Source organism: Ambystoma mexicanum, chromosome 1q (genome assembly GCF_040938575.1).
Source record: "Ambystoma mexicanum isolate Mex_15411 chromosome 1q, UKY_AmexF1_1, whole genome shotgun sequence".
In the NCBI taxonomy this organism is placed as follows: domain Eukaryota; kingdom Metazoa; phylum Chordata; class Amphibia; order Caudata; family Ambystomatidae; genus Ambystoma; species Ambystoma mexicanum.
The window spans coordinates 1,015,919,883-1,015,939,646 of record NC_090922.1 but is presented as its reverse complement, the minus strand read 5'-3'; positions in this window follow the sequence as shown (position 1 = coordinate 1,015,939,646).

The window sequence follows — 19,764 nt, the reverse complement described above, 5'->3', positions numbered from 1 at the left end:
TCAGCACACTCTCAAACAAGCACCCATACAGACCCGAACCTCCAACCTCCAAACTCCGAACCCCCCCCAAATCAGTACACTCTCAAACAAGCACCCATACAGACCCGAACCCCCAACTCAGCATACACAAACATGCACCCATACAGACCCAAACCCCCCACCCCCCAACTCTGAACCCCCCACCCCCCAAATCAGCACGCTCTCAAACAAGCACCCATACAGACCCGAACCCCCCACCCCCCAACTCCGAACCCCCAAATCAGCACACTCTCAAACAAGCACCCATACAGACCCGAACCCCCCACCTCCCAACTCAGCACACACAAACATGCACACATACAAACCCAAACCCCCCACCCCCCAACTCCGAACCCCCCACCCCCTAAATCAGCACACACAAACATTCACCCATACAGACCCAAACCCCCCAACCCCCAACTCCGAACCCCCCACCCCCCAACTCAGCACACACACAAACATGCACCCATACAGACCCAAACCCCCCACCCCCAACTCCGAACCCCCCAACCCCCAAATCAGCACACTCTCAAACAAGCACTCATACAGAACCGAACCCCCCACCCCCTAACTCAGCACACACACTCAGGCATGCACCCATACAGACCCGAACCCCCCACCCCCCAACTCAGCAAACGCACTCAAGCATGCTCCCATACAGACCCGAACCCCCCACCCCCAACTCAGCACACTCTCAAACAAGCACCCATACAGACCCGAACCCCCAAATCAGCACACTCTCAAACAAGCACCCATACAGACCTGAAGCCCCCACCCCCCAACTCAGCACACACACAAACATGCACCCATACAGACCCAAACCCCCCACCCCCCAACTCCGAACCCCCACCCCCAAATCAGCACACTCTCAAACAAGCACCCATACAGACCCGGACCCCCCACCCCCCAACTCAGCGCACACAAACATGCACCCCTACAGACCCAAACCCCCAAACCCCAACTCCGAAGCCGCCACCCCCCAAATCAGCACACTCTCAAAGAAGCACCCATACAGACATGAACCCCTCACCCCCCAACTCAGCACACACAAAAACATGCACGCATACAGACCCAAACCCCCCACCTCTCAACTCCGAACCCCCCACCCCCCAAATCAGCACACTCTCAAACAAGCACCCATACAGACCCGAACCCCCAACCTCCAAACTCCGAACCCCCCACCCCCCAAATCAGCACACTCTCAAACAAGCACCCATACAGACCCGAACCCCCCACCCCCCAACTCAGCACACACAAACATGCACCCATACAGATCCCAACCCCCGACCCCCAACTCTGAACCCCCACCCCCCAATCAGCACGCTCTCAAACAAGCACCCATACAGACCCAAACCCCCCAATTCCAAACCCCCCAATCAGCACACACTCAAACAAGCACCCATACAGACCCGAACCCCCCACCCCCCAACTCAGCGCACACAAACATGCACCCCTACAGACCCAAACCCCCCAAACCCCATCTCCAAACCCCCCACCCCCCAAAATCAGCACACTCTCAAACAAGCACCCAAACAGACCCGAACCCCCCACCCCCCAACTCAGCACACACAAGCATGCACCCATACAGACCCTAACCCCCAAACCCCAACTCCGAACCACCCACCCCCTAAATCAGCACGCTCTCAAACAAGCACCCATACAGACCCGAACCCCCCACCCCCCAACTCCGAACCCCCAAATCAGCACACTCTCAAACAAGCACCCATACAGACCCGATCCTCCCACCCCCCAACTCCGAGCCCCCCACCCCCAAATCAGCACACTCTCAAACAAGCACCCATACAGACCCGAACCCCCCCACCCCCCAACTTAGCGCACACAAACATGCACCCATACTGACCCAAAACCCCCACCCCCCAACTCCGAGCCCCCCACCCCCAAATCAGCACACTCTCAAACAAGCACCCATACAGACCCGAACCCCCCCACCCCCCAACTTAGCACACACAAACATGGACCCATACAGACCCAAACCCCCAACCCCCAACTCCGAGCCCCCAACTCAGCACACACACAAACATGCACCCATACAGATGCAAACCCCCCACCCAACAGCTCCGAACCCCCCACCCCCCAAACAAGCACACTCTCAAACAAGCACTCATACAGACCCGAACCCCCCACCCCCAACTCAGCACACACAAACATGCACCCATACAGACCCAAACCCCCAACCCCCAACTCCGAGCCCCCACCCCCCAACTCAGCACACACACAAACATGCACCCATACAGACGCAAACCCCCCACCCCCTAGCTCTGAAATCCCCCACCCCCCAAACAAGCACACTCTCAAACAAGCACCCATACAGACCCAAACCCACCAACTCCGAACCCCCCACACCCCAAATCATCACACTCTCAAACAAGCACCCATACAGCCTCGAACACCCCACCCACCAACTCAGCACACACACAAACATGCACCCATACAGACCCAACCCCCCAGCCCCCAACTCCGAACCTCCCACCCCCCAAATCAGCACACTCTCAAACAAGCACCCATACAGACCCGAACCCCCCACCCCAACTCAGCACACACAAACATGCACCCATAGAGACCCAAACCCCCGCCCCCCAACTCCGAACCCCCACCCCCCAAATCAGCACACTCTCAAACAAGCACCCATACAGACCCGGACCCCCCACCCCCACCTCAGCGCACACAAACATGCACCCCTACAGACCCAAACCCCCCAACTCTGAACCCCCCCACCCCCCAAATCTGCACACTCTCCAAGAAACACCCATACAGACCCGAACCCCCCACCCCCCAACTCAGCACACACACAAACATGCACCCATACAGACCCAAACCCCCTAACCCCCCAACTCCGAACCCCCCACCTCCCAAATCAGCACACTCTCAAACAAGCACCCATACAGACCCGAACCTCCAACCTCCAAACTCCGAACCCCCCACCCCCAAATCAGCACACTCTCAAACAAGCACCCATACAGACCCGAACCCCGAACCCCCAACTCAGCACACACAAACATGCACCCATACAGACCCAAACCCCCCACCCCCCAAATCTGAACCCCCCACCCCCCAAATCAGGACGCTCTCAAACAAGCACCCATACAGACCCGAACCCCCCACCCCCCAACTCCGAACCCCCAAATCAGCACACTCTCAAACAAGCACCCATACAGACCCGAACCCCCCACCTCCCAACTCAGCACACACAAACATGCACACATACAAACCCAAACCCCCCACCCCCCAACTCCGAACCCCCACCCCCTAAATCAGCACACACAAACATTCACCCATACAGACCCAAACCCCCCAACCCCCAACTCCGAACCCCCCACCCCCCAACTCAGCACACACACAAACATGCACCCATACAGACCCAAACCCCCCACCCCCAACTCCGAACCCCCCACCCCCCCAAATCAGCACACTCTCAAACAAGCACTCATACAGAACCGAACCCCCCCACCCCCTAATTCAGCACACACACTCAGGCATGCACCCATACAGACCCGAACCCCCCACCCCCCAACTCAGCAAACACACTCAAGCATGCTCCCATACAGACCCGAACCCCCCACCCCCAACTCAGCACACTCTCAAACAAGCACCCATACAGACCCGAACCCCCAAATCAGCACACTCTCAAACAAGCACCCATACAGACCTGAAGCCCCCACCCCCCAACTCAGCACACACACAAACATGCACCCATACAGACCCAAACCCCCCATCCCCCAACTCCGAACCCCCACCCCCAAATCAGCACACTCTCAAACAAGCACCCATACAGACCCGGACCCCCCACCCCCCAACTCAGCGCACACAAACATGCACCCCTACAGACCCAAACCCCCAAACCCCAACTCCGAACCCGCCACCCCCCAAATCAGCACACTCTCAAAGAAGCACCCATACAGACACGAACCCCTCACCCCCCAACTCAGCGCACACACAAACATGCACGCATACAGACCCAAACCCCCCACCCCCCAACTCCGAACCCCCCACCCCCCAAATCAGCACACTCTCAAACAAGCACCCATACAGACCCGAACCCCCAACCTCCAAACTCCGAACCCCCCACCCCCCAAATCAGCACACTCTCAAACAAGCACCCATACAGACCCGAACCCCCCACCCCCCAACTCAGCACACACAAACATGCACCCATACAGATCCCAACCCCCGACCCCCAACTCTGAACCCCCACCCCCCCAATCAGCACGCTCTCAAACAAGCACCCATACAGACCCGAACCCCCCAATTCCAAACCCCCCAATCAGCACACACTCAAACAAGCACCCATACAGACCCGAACCCCCCACCCCCCAACTCAGCACACACAAACATGCATCCATACACACCCAAACCCCCCACCCCCCAACTCCGAACCCCCCACCCCCCAAATCAGCACACTCTCAAACAAGCACCCATACAGACCCGAACCCCCACCCCCCAACTCAGCACACACAAACATGCACCCATACAGACCCAAACCCGCAACCCCCAACTCCGAACCCCCACCCCCAAATCAGCACACTCTCAAACAAGCACCTATACAGATGTGAACCCCCCACCCCCTAACTCAGCACACACACAAACATGCACCCATACAGACCCAAACCCCCACCCCCCAACTCCGAGCCCCCCACCCCCCAACTCCGAACCCACACCCCCCAAATCAGCACACTCTCCAACAAGCACCCATACAGACCCGAACCCCCCACCCCCCAACTCAGCGCACACAAACATGCACCCCTACAGACCCACACCCCCCAAACCCCAACTCCAAATCCCCCACCCCCCAAAATCAGCACACTCTCAAACAAGCACCCATACAGACCCGAACCCCCCACCCCCCAACTCAGCACACACAAGCATGCACCCATACAGACCCAAACCCCCAAACCCCAACTCCGAATCACCCAACTCAGCACACACACAAACATGCACCCGTACAGACCCAAACCCCCCACCCCCCAACCCCCAAATCAGAACACTCTCAAACAAGCACCCATACAGACCCAAACCCCCCACCCCCCAACTCCGAACCCCCAACACCCCAAATCATCACACTCTCAAACAAGTACCCATACAGACCCGAACCCCCCACCCACCAACTCAGCACACACACAAACATGCACCCACACAGACCCAAACCCCCCACCCCCCAACTCCGAAACCCCACCCTCCAAATCAGCACACTCTCAAACAAGCACCCCTACGGACCTGAACCCCCCACCCCCCAACTCAGCACACACACACATGCACCCATAGAGATCCAAACCCCCATCCCCCAACTCCGAACCCCCACCCCGCAAATCAGCACACTCTCAAACAAGAACCCATACAGACCCGAACCCCCCACCCCCAACACAGCACACAGACAAACATGCACCCATACAGACCCGAACCCCCACCCCCCAACTCAGCACACACAAACAAGCACCCATACAGACCCGAACCCCCACCCCCAACTCAGCACACACAAACATGCACCCCTACAGACCCAAACCCCCCAAACCCCAACTCCGAACCCCCCAAATCAGCACACTCTCAAAGAAGCACCCATACAGACCCAAACCCCCCACCCCCCAACTCAGCACACACACAAACATGCACCCATACAGACCCAAACCCACCACCCCCCAACTCCGAACCCCCACCCCCCAAATCAGCACACTCTCAAACAAGCACCCATACAGACCCAAACCCCATCCTCCAAACTCCGAACCCCCCACCCCCCAAATCAGCACACTCTCAAACAAGCACCCATACAGACCTGAACCCCCCACCCCCCAACTCAGCACACACAAACATGCACCCATACAGACCCAAACCCCCAACCTCCAAACTCTCAACCCCCCACCCCCCAAATCAGCACGCTCTCAAACAAACACCCATACAGACCCGAACCCCCCACCCCCCAACTCCGAACCCCCCAATCAGCACACTCTCAAACAAGCACCCATACAGACACGAACCCCCTACCCCAACTCAGCACACACAAACATGCACCCATACAAACAAAATCCCCCCACCCCCCAACTCCGAACCCCCCAACCCCCAAATCAGCACACTCTCAACAAGCACGCATACAGACCCAAACCCCCCACCCCCAACTCAACACACACACTCAGGCATGCACCCATACAGACCCAAACACCCCACCCCCAACTCCGAACCCTCCACACCCCAAATCAGCACACTCTCAAACACGTACCCATACAGACCCGAACCCCCCACCCACCCACTCAGCACGCACACAAACATGCACCCATAGAGACCCAAACCCCCCACCCCCCAACTCCGAAGCTCCACCCCCCAAATCAGCACACTCTCAAACAAGCACCCATACAGACCCGAACCCCCCACCCCCCAACTCAGCACACACAAACATGCACCCATAGAGACCCAAACCACCCACCCCCAACTCCGAACCCCCACCCCCCAAATCAGCACACTCTCAAACAAGCACCCATACAGACCCGAACCCCCCACCCCCAACTCAGCACACACACAAACATGCACCCATACAGACCCGAACCCCCCACCCCACAACTCAGCACAAACAAACAAGCACCCATACAGACCCAAACCCCACCCCCAACTGAGCGCACACAAACATGCACACCTACAGACCCAAGCCCCCCAACCCCCAACTCCGAACCCCCCACCCCCCAAATCAGCACACTCGCAAACAAGCACCCATACAGACCCGAACCCCCCAACCCCCAACTCAGCACACACAAACATGCACCCATACAGACCCAAACCCCCCCACCAACTCTGAACCCCCACCCCCCAAATCAGCATGCTCTCAAACAAGCACCCATACAGATCCGAACTCCCCACCCCCCAACTCCGAACCCCCCAACTCAGCACACACACAAACATGCACCCATACAGACCCAAACCCCCCACCCCCCAACTCCGAACCCCCCACACCCCAAATCAGCACACACACTCAGGCATGCACCCATACAGACCCAAACCCCCCACCCCCCAACTCCAAACCCCCCACACCCCAAATCAGCACACTCTCAAACAAGCACCCATACAGCCCCGAACCCCACACCCACCAACTCAGCACACACACAAACATGCACCCATACAGACCCAAACCCCCCACCCCCCAACTCCGAACCCCCACCCCCCAAATCAGCACTCTCAAACAAGCACCCATACACACCCGAACCCCCCACCCCCGAACTCTGAACTCCCCACCCCCCAAATCAGCACACTCTCAAACAAGCACCCATACAGACCCGAACCCCCCAACCCCCAACTCAGCACACACAAACATGCACCCATACAGACCCAAACCCCCCCCCACCAACTCTGAACCCCCCACCCCCCAAATCAGCATGCTCTCAAACAAGCACCCATACAGACCCGAACTCCCCACCCCCCAACTCCGAACCCCCCAACTCAGCACACACACAAACATGCACCCATACAGACCCAAACCCCCCACTCCCCAACTCCGAAACCCCCAACCCCCAAATCAGCACACTATCAAACAAGCACCCATACAGACCCAAACCCCCCACCCCCCAACTCAGCACACACACTCAGGCATGCACCCATACAGACCCAAACCCCCCACCCCCCAACTCCGAACCCCCCACACCCCAAATCAGCACACTCTCAAACAAGTACCCATACAGACCCGAACCCCCCACCCACCAACTCAGCACAAACACAAACATGCACCCATAAAGACCGAAACCCCCCACCCCCCAACTCCAAAGCCCCACCACCCAAATCAGCACACTCTCAAACAAGCACCCATACAATCCCGAACCCTCCACCCCACAACTCAGCACACACAAACATGCACCCATAGAGACCCAAACCCCCACCTCCCAACTCCGAACCCCCACCCCCCAAATCAGCACACTCTCAAACATCAAACATGCACCCATAAAGACCCGAACCCCCACTCCCCAACTCAGCACACACAAACAAGCACCCATACAGACCCAAACCCCCACCCCCCAACCAAGCGCACACAAACATGCACCCCTACAGACCCAAACCCCCCACCCCCCAACTCCGAACCCCCACCCCCCAAATCAGCACACTCTGAAACATGCACCCATACAGACCCGAACCCCCACCACCCAACTCAGCGCACACAAACAAGCACCCATACAATCCCAAACCCTCCACCCCACAACTCAGCACACACAAACATGCACCCATAGAGACCCAAACCCCCACCTCCCAACTCCGAACCCCCACCCCCCAAATCAGCACACTCTCAAACATGCACCCATAAAGACCCGAACCCCCACTCCCCAACTCAGCACCCTCTCAAACAGGCACCCATACAGACCCGAACCCCCCACCCCCCAACTCAGCACACACACAAACATGCACCCATACAGACCCAAACCCCCCACCCCCCAACTCCGAACCCCCACCCCCCAAATCAGCACACTCTGAAACATGCACCCATACAGACCCGAACCCCCACCCCCCAACTCAGCGCACACAAACAAGCACCCATACAGACCCGAACCCCCACCCCAAACTCAGCGCACACAAACATGCACCCCTACAGACCCAAACCCCCCAAACCCCAACTCCGAACCCCCCACCCCCCAAATCAGCACACTCTCAAAGAAGCACCCATACAGACCCAAACCCCCCACACCCCAACTCAGCACACACACAAACATGCACCCATACAGACCCAAACCCCCACCCCCCAACTCCGAACCCCCCACCCCCCAAATCAGCACACTCTCAAACAAGCACCCATACAGACCCAAACCCCCAACCTCCAAACTCCGAACCCCCCCACCCCCCAACTCAGCACACATAAACATGCACCCATACGGACCCAAACCCCCCACCCCCAACTCTGAACCCCCCACCCCCCAGATCAGCACGCTCAAACAAGCACCCATACAGACCCGAACCCCCCACCCCCCAACTCCGAACCCCCAATCAGCACACTCTCAAACAAGCACCCATACAGACCCGAACCCCCCACCACCCAACTCAGCACACACAAACATGAACCCATACAAACCCAAACCCCCCACCCCCAACTCTGAACCCCCCAACCCCCAAATCAGCACACTCTCAAACAAGCACCTATACAGACCCAAACCCCCCACCCCCCAACTCCGAACCCCCCACACCCCAAATCAGCACACTCTCAAACAAGTACCCATACAGACCCGAAGCCCCCACCCACCAACTCAGCACACACACAAAAATGCACCCATAGAGACCCAAACCCCCCACCCCCCAACTCCGAGGCCCCACCACCCAAATCAGCACACTCTCAAACAAGCACCCATACAGACCCGAACACCCCACCCCCCAACTCAGCACACACAAACATGCACCCATAGAGACCCAAACCACCCACCCCCAACTCCGAACCCCCACCCCCCAAATCAGCACACTCTCAAACAAGCACCCATCAGACCCGAACCCCCCACCCCCAACTCAGCACACACACAAACATGCACCCATACAGACCCGAACCTCCCACCCCACAACTCAGCACACACAAACAAGCATCCATACAGACCCAAACCCCACCCCCCAACTGAGCGCACACAAACATGCACACCTACAGACCCAAGCCCCCAACCCCCAACGCCGAACCCCCCACCCCCCAAATCAGCACACTCACAAACAAGCACCCATACAGACCCGAACCCCCCACCCCCCAACTCCGAACCCCCCAACTCAGCACACACACAAACATGCACCCATACAGACCCAAACCCCCCACCCCCCAACTCTGAACCTCCCACACCCCAAATCAGCACACACACTCAGGCATGCACCCATACAGACCCAAACCCCCCACCCCCAACTCCAAACCCCCCACACCCCAAATCAGCACACTCTCAAACAAGCACCCATACAGCCCCGAACCCCACACCCACCAACTCAGCACACACACAAACATGCACCCATACAGACCCAAACCCCCCACCCCCCAACTCCGAACCCCCACCCCCCAAATCAGCACTCTCAAACAAGCACCCATACACACCCGAACCCCCCACCCCCCAACTCTGAACTCCCCACCCCCCAAATCAGCACACTCTCAAACAAGCACCCATACAGACCCGAACCCCCCAACCCCCAACTCAGCACACACAAACATGCACCCATACAGACCCAAACCCCCCACCCCCCAACTCCGAAACCCCCAACCCCCAAATCAGCACACTATCAAACAAGCACCCATACAGACCCAAACCCCCCACCCCCCAACTCAGCACACACACTCAGGCATGCACCCATACAGACCCAAACCCCCCACCCCCCAACTCCGAACTCCCCACACCCCAAATCAGCACACTCTCAAACAAGCACCCATACAAACCCGAACCCTCCACCCCCCAACTCAGCACACACAAACATGCACCCATAGAGACCCAAACCCCCCACCCCCCAACTCCGAACCCCCACCCCCCAAATCAGCACACTCTCAAACATGCACCCATAAAGACCCGAACCCCCACTCCCCAACTCAGCACACACAAACAAGCACCCATACAGACCCAAACCCCCACCCCCCAACCAAGCGCACACAAACATTCACCCCTACAGACCCAAACCCCCCAACCCCCAACTCCGAACCCCCCACCCCCCAAATCAGCACCCTCTCAAACAGGCACCCATACAGACCCGAACCACCCACCCCCCAACTCAGCACACACACAAACATGCACCCATACAGACCCAAACCCCCCACCCCCCAACTCCGAACCCCCACCCCCCTTATCAGCACACTCTCAAACATGCACCCATACAGACCCGAACCCCCACCCCCCAACTCGGCACACACAAACAAGCACCCATACAGACCCGAACCCCCATCCCCAACTCAGCGCACACAAACATGCACCCCTACAGACCCAAACCCCCCAAACCCCAACTCCGAAACCCCCACCCCCCAAATCAGCACACTCTCAAAGAAGCACCCATACAGACCCAAACCCCCCACACCCCAACTCAGCACACACACAAAAATGCACCCATACAGACCCAAACCCCCCACCCCCCAACTCCGAACCCCCCACCTCCCAAATCAGCACACTCTCAAACAAGCACCCATACAGACCCAAACCCCCAACCTCCAAACTCCGAACCCCCCCACCCCCCAACTCAGCACACACAAACATGCACCCATACAGACCCAAACCCCCCACCCCCAACTCTGAAATCCCCACCCCCCAGATCAGCACGCTCAAACAAGCACCCATACAGACCCGAACCCCCCACCCCCCAACTCCGAACCCCCCAATCAGCACACTCTCAAACAAGCACCCATACAGACCCGAACCCCCCACCACCCAACTCAGCACACACAAACATGAACCCATACAAACCCAAACCCCCCACCCCCAACTCTGAACCCCCCAACCCCCAAATCAGCACACTCTCAAACAAGCACCTATACAGACCCAAACCCCCCACCCCCAACTCCGAATCCCCCACACCCCAAATCAGCACACTCTCAAACAAGTACCCATACAGACCCGAAGCCTCCACCCACCAACTCAGCACACACATAAAAATGCACCCATAGAGACCCAAACCCCCCACCCCCCAACTTCAAAGCCCCACCCCCCAAATCAGCACACTCTCAAACAAGCACCCATACAGACCCGAACACCCCACCCCCCAACTCAGCACACACAAACATGCACCCATAGAGACCCAAACCACCCACCCCCAACTCCGAACCCCCACCCCCCAAATCAGCACACTCTCAAACAAGCACCCATACAGACCCGAACCCCCCACCCCCAACTCAGCACACACACAAACATTCACCCATACAGACCCGAACCCCCCACCCCACAACTCAGCACACACAAACAAGCATCCATACAGACCCAAACCCCACCCCCCAACTGAGCGCACACAAACATGCACACCTACAAACCCAAGCCCCCCAACGCCGAACCCCCCACCCCCCAAATCAGCACACTCACAAACAAGCACCCATACAGACCCGAACCCCCCACCCCCCAACTCCGAACCCCCCAACTCAGCACACACACAAACATGCACCCATACAGACCCAAACCCCCCCACCCCCCAACTCTGAACCTCCCACACCCCAAATCAGCACACACACTCAGGCATGCACCCATACAGACCCAAACCCCCCACCCCCCAACTCCAAACCCCCCACACCCCAAATCAGCACACTCTCAAACAAGCACCCATACAGCCCCGAACCCCACACCCACCAACTCAGCACACACACAAACATGCACCCATACAGACCCAAACCCCCCACCCCCCAACTCCGAACCCCCACCCCCAAATCAGCACACTCTCAAACAAGCACCCATACACACCCGAACCCCCCACCCCCCAACTCTGAACTCCCCACCCCCCAAATCAGCACACTCTCAAACAAGCACCCATACAGACCCGAACCCCCCAAACCCCAACTCAGCACTCACAAACATGCACCCATACAGACCCAAACCCCCCCCACCAACTCTGAACCCCCCACCCCCCAAATCAGCATGCTCTCAAAACAAACACCCATACAGACCCGAACTCCCCACCCCCCAATCCGAACCCCCCAAATCAGCACACACACAAACATGCACCCAAACCCCCCACCCCCCAACTCCGAAACCCCCAACCCCCAAATCAGCACACTCTCAAACAATCACCCATACAGACCCAAACCCCCCACCCCCCAACTCATCACACACACTCAGGCATGCACCCATACAGACCCAAACCCCCTCCCCCCAACTCCGAACCCCCCACACCCCAAATCAGCACACTCTCAAACAAGTACCCATACAGACCCGAACCCCCCACCCCACCAACTCAGCACAAACACAAACAGGCACCCATAAAGACCGAAACCCCCCACCCTCCAACTCCAAAGCCCCACCCCCCAAATCAGCACACTCTCAAACAAGCACCCATACAGACCCGAACCCTCCCACCCCCCAACTCAGCACACACAAACATGCACCCATAGAGACCCATACCCCCACCCCCCAACTCCGAACCCCCACCCACCAAATCAGCACACTCTCAAACATGCACCCATACAGACCCGAACCCCCACCCCCAACTCAGCACACACACAAACATGCACCCATACAGACCCGAACCCCCACCCCCCAACTCAGCGCACACAAACATGCACCCCTACAGACCCAAACCCCCCAAACCCCAACTCCGAACCCCCCACCCCCCAAATCAGAACACTCTCAAAGAAGCACCCATACAGACCCAAACCCCCCACACCCCAACTCAGCACACACACAAACATGCACCCATACAGACCCAAACCCCCCACCCCCCAACTCCGAACCCCCATCCCCCAAATCAGCACACTCTCAAACAAGCACCCATACAGACCCAAACCCCCAACCTCCAAACTCCGAACTCCCCCCACACCCCAAATCAGCACACTCCCAAAAAAGCACCCATACAGACCCGAACCCCCCACTCCCCAACTCAGCACACACAAACATGCACCCATACAGACCCAAACCCCCACCCCCAACTCTGAACCCCCCACCCCCCAAATCAGCACGCTCAAACAAGCACCCATACAGACCCGAACCCCCCACCCCCCAACTCCGAACCCCCAATCAGCACACTCTCAAACAAGCACCCATACAGACCCAAACCCCCACCCCCCAACTCAGCACACACACTCAGGCATACACCCATAAAGACCCAAACCCCCCACCCCCCAACTCCGAACCACCCACACCCCAAATCAGCACACTCTCAAACAAGTACCCATACAGACCCGAAGCCCCCAACCACCAACTCAGCACACACACAAACATGCACCCATAGAGACCCAAACCCCCCACCCCCAACTCCGAAGCCCCACCCCCCAAATCAGCACACTCTCAAACAAGCACCCATACAGACCTGAACCCCCCACCCCCCAACTCAGCACACACAAACATGCCCCCATAGAGACCCAAACCACCCACCCCCAACTCCGAACCCCCACCCCCCAAATCAGCACACTCTCAAACAAGCACCCATACAGACCCGAACCCCCCACCCCCAACTCAGCACACACACAAACATGCACCCATACAGACCCGAACCCCCCACCCCACAACTCAGCACACACAAACAAGCACCCATACAGACCCAAACCCCACCAACAACTGAGCGCACACAAACATGCACACCTACAGACGCAAGCCCCCCAACCCCCAACTCCGAACTCCCCACCCTCCAAATCAGCACACTCTCAAACAAGCACCCATACAGACCCAAACCCCCAACCTCCAAACTCCGAACTCCGCCCACCCCCCAAATCAGCACACTCTCAAACAAGCACCCATACAGACCCGAACCCCCCACTCCCCAACTCAGCACACACAAACATGCACCCATACAGACCCAAACCCCACACCCCCAACTCTGAACCCCCCACCCCCCAAATCAGCACGCTCAAACAAGCACCCATACAGACCCGAACCCCCCACCCCCCAACTCCGAACCCCCAATCAGCACACTCTCAAACAAGCACCCATACAGACCCAAACCCCCCACCCCCCAACTCAGCACACACACTCAGGCATACACCCATACAGACCCAAACCCCCCACCCCCAACTCCGAACCACCCACACCCCAAATCAGCACACTCTCAAACAAGTACCCATACAGACCCGAAGCCCCCACCCACCAACTCAGCACACACACAAACATGCACCCATAGAGACCCAAACCCCCACCCCCAACTCCGAAGCCCCACCCCCCAAATCAGCACACTCTCAAACAAGCACCCATACAGACCCGAACCCCCACCCCCCAACTCAGCACACACAAACATGCACCCATAGAGACCCAAACCACCCACCCCCAACTCCGAACCCCCACCCCCCAAATCAGCACACTCTCAAACAAGCACCCATACAGACCCGAACCCCCCACCCCCAACTCAGCACACACACAAACATGCACCCATGCAGACCCGAACCCCCCACCCCCACAACTCAGCACACACAAACAAGCACCCATACAGACCAAACCCCACCAACAACTGAGCGCACACAAACATGCACACCTACAGACCCAAGCCCCCCAACCCCCAACTCCGAACTCCCCACCCCCCAAATCAGCACACTCGCAAACAAGCACCCATACAGACCCGAACCCCCAACCCCCAACTCAGCACACACAAACATGCACCCATACAGACCCAAACCCCCCACCAACTCTGAACCCCCACCCCCCAAATCAGCATGCTCTCAAACAAGCACCCAATACAGACCCGAACTCCCCACCCCCCAACTCCGAACCCCCCAACTCAGCACACACACAAACATGCACCCATACAGACCCAAACCCCCCACCCCCCAACTCCGAACCCCCCACTCCCCAAATCAGCACACACACTCAGGCATGCACCCATACAGACCCAAACCCCCCACCCCCCAACTCCAAACCCCCCACACCCCAAATCAGCACACTCTCAAACAAGCACCCATACAGCCCCGAACCCCACACCCACCAACTCAGCACACACACAAACATGCACCCATACAGACCCAAACCCCCCACCCCCCAACTCCGAACCCCCACCCCCCAAATCAGCACTCTCAAACAAGCACCCATACACACCCGAACCCCACCCCCCAACTCTGAAATCCCCACCCACCAAATCAGCACACTCTCAAACAAGCACCCATACAGACCCGAACCCCACAACCCCCCAACTCAGCACACACAAACATGCACCCATACAGACCCAAACCCCCCCCCACCAACTCTGAACCCCCCACCCCCATATCAGCATGCTCTCAAACAAGCACCCATACAGACCCGAACTCCCCACCCCCCAACTCCGAACCCCCCAACTCAGCACACACACAAACATGCACCCATACAGACCCAAACCCCCCACCCCCAACTCCAAAACCCCCAACCCCCAAATCAGCACACTCTCAAACAATCACCCATACAGACCCAAACCCCCCACACCCCAACTCAGCACACACACAAACATGCACCCATACAGACCCAAACCCCCACCCCCCAACTCCGAACCCCCCACCCCCCAAATCAGCACACTCTCAAACAAGCACCCATACAGACCCAAACCCCCAACCTCCAAACTCCGAACCCCCCCACCCCCCAACTCAGCACACATAAACATGCACCCATACGGACCCAAACCCCCCACCCCCAACTCTGAACCCCCCACCCCCCAGATCAGCACGCTCAAACAAGCACCCATACAGACCCGAACCCCCCACCCCCCAACTCCGAACCCCCAATCAGCACACTCTCAAACAAGCACCCATACAGACCCGAACCCCCCACCACCCAACTCAGCACACACAAACATGAACCCATACAAACCCAAACCCCCCACCCCCAACTCTGAACCCCCCAACCCCCAAATCAGCACACTCTCAAACAAGCACCTATACAGACCCAAACCCCCCACCCCCCAACTCCGAACCCCCCACACCCCAAATCAGCACACTCTCAAACAAGTACCCATACAGACCCGAAGCCCCCACCCACCAACTCAGCACACACACAAAAATGCACCCATAGAGACCCAAACCCCCCACCCCCCAACTCCGAGGCCCCACCACCCAAATCAGCACACTCTCAAACAAGCACCCATACAGACCCGAACACCCCACCCCCCAACTCAGCACACACAAACATGCACCCATAGAGACCCAAACCACCCACCCCCAACTCCGAACCCCCACCCCCCAATCAGCACACTCTCAAACAAGCACCCATCAGACCCGAACCCCCCACCCCCAACTCAGCACACACACAAACATGCACCCATACAGACCCGAACCTCCCACCCCACAACTCAGCACACACAAACAAGCATCCATACAGACCCAAACCCCACCCCCCAACTGAGCGCACACAAACATGCACACCTACAGACCCAAGCCCCCAACCCCCAACGCCGAACCCCCCACCCCCCAAATCAGCACACTCACAAACAAGCACCCATACAGACCCGAACCCCCCACCCCCCAACTCCGAACCCCCCAACTCAGCACACACACAAACATGCACCCATACAGACCCAAACCCCCACCCCCCAACTCTGAACCTCCCACACCCCAAATCAGCACACACACTCAGGCATGCACCCATACAGACCCAAACCCCCCACCCCCAACTCCAAAACCCCCCACACCCCAAATCAGCACACTCTCAAACAAGCACCCATACAGCCCCGAACCCCACACCCACCAACTCAGCACACACACAAACATGCACCCATACAGACCCAAACCCCCCACCCCCCAACTCCGAACCCCCACCCCCCAAATCAGCACTCTCAAACAAGCACCCATACACACCCACCCCCCACCCCCCAACTCTGAACTCCCCACCCCCCAAATCAGCACACTCTCAAACAAGCACCCATACAGACCCCGAACCCCCCAACCCCCAACTCAGCACACACAAACATGCACCCATACAGACCCAAACCCCCCACCCCCCAACTCCGAAACCCCCAACCCCCAAATCAGCACACTATCAAACAAGCACCCATACAGACCCAAACCCCCCACCCCCCAACTCAGCACACACACTCAGGCATGCACCCATACAGACCCAAACCCCCCACCCCCCAACTCCGAACTCCCCACACCCCAAATCAGCACACTCTCAAACAAGCACCCATACAAACCCGAACCCTCCACCCCCAACTCATCACACACAAACATGCACCCATAGAGACCCAAACCCCCCACCCCCCAACTCCGAACCCCCACCCCCCAAATCAGCACACTCTCAAACATGCACCCATAAAGACCCGAACCCCCACTCCCCAACTCAGCACACACAAACAAGCACCCATACAGACCCAAACCCCCACCCCCCAACCAAGCGCACACAAACATTCACCCCTACAGACCCAAACCCCCCAACCCCCAACTCCGAACCCCCCACCCCCCAAATCAGCACCCTCTCAAACAGGCACCCATACAGACCCGAACCACCCACCCCCCAACTCAGCACACACACAAACATGCACCCATACAGACCCAAACCCCCCACCCCCCAACTCCGAACCCCCACCCCCCTTATCAGCACACTCTCAAACATGCACCCATACAGACCCGAACCCCCACCCCCCAACTCGGCACACACAAACAAGCACCCATACAGACCCGAACCCCCATCCCCAACTCAGCGCACACAAACATGCACCCCTACAGACCCAAACCCCCCAAACCCAAACTCCGAAACCCCCACCCCCCAAATCAGCACACTCTCAAAGAAGCACCCATACAGACCCAAACCCCCCACACCCCAACTCAGCACACACACAAAAATGCACCCATACAGACCCAAACCCCCCACCCCCCAACTCCGAACCCCCCACCTCCCAAATCAGCACACTCTCAAACAAGCACCCATACAGACCCAAACCCCCAACCTCCAAACTCCGAACCCCCCCACCCCCCAACTCAGCACACACAAACATGCACCCATACAGACCCAAACCCCCCACCCCCAACTCTGAAATCCCCACCCCCCAGGTCAGCACGCTCAAACAAGCACCCATACAGACCCGAACCCCCCACCCCCCAACTCCGAACCCCCCAATCAGCACACTCTCAAACAAGCACCCATACAGACCCGAACCCCCCACCACCCAACTCAGCACACACAAACATGAACCCATACAAACCCAAACCCCCCACCCCCAACTCTGAACCCCCCAACCCCCAAATCAGCACACTCTCAAACAAGCACCTATACAGACCCAAACCCCCCACCCCCAACTCCGAATCCCCCACACCCCAAATCAGCACACTCTCAAACAAGTACCCATACAGACCCGAAGCCTCCACCCACCAACTCAGCACACACATAAAAATGCACCCATAGAGACCCAAACCCCCCACCCCCCAACTTCAAAGCCCCACCCCCCAAATCAGCACACTCTCAAACAAGCACCCATACAGACCCGAACACCCCACCCCCCAACTCAGCACACACAAACATGCACCCATAGAGACCCAAACCACCCACCCCCAACTCCGAACCCCCACCCCCCAAATCAGCACACTCTCAAACAAGCACCCATACAGACCCGAACCCCCCACCCCCAACTCAGCACACACACAAACATTCACCCATACAGACCCGAACCCCCCACCCCACAACTCAGCACACACAAACAAGCATCCATACAGACCCAAACCCCACCCCCCAACTGAGCGCACACAAACATGCACACCTACAAACCCAAGCCCCCCAATGCCGAACCCCCCACCCCCCAAATCAGCACACTCACAAACAAGCACCCATACAGACCCGAACCCCCCACCCCCCAACTCCGAACCCCCCAACTCAGCACACACACAAACATGCACCCATACAGACCCAAACCCCCCCACCCCCCAACTCTGAACCTCCCACACCCCAAATCAGCACACACACTCAGGCATGCACCATACAGACCCAAACCCCCCACCCCCCAACTCCAAACCCCCCACACCCCAAATCAGCACACTCTCAAACAAGCACCCATACAGCCCCGAACCCCACACCCACCAACTCAGCACACACACAAACATGCACCCATACAGACCCAAACCCCCCACCCCCCAACTCCGAACCCCCACCCCCAAATCAGCACACTCTCAAACAAGCACCCATACACACCCGAACCCCCCACCCCCCAACTCTGAACTCCCCACCCCCCAAATCAGCACACTCTCAAACAAGCACCCAT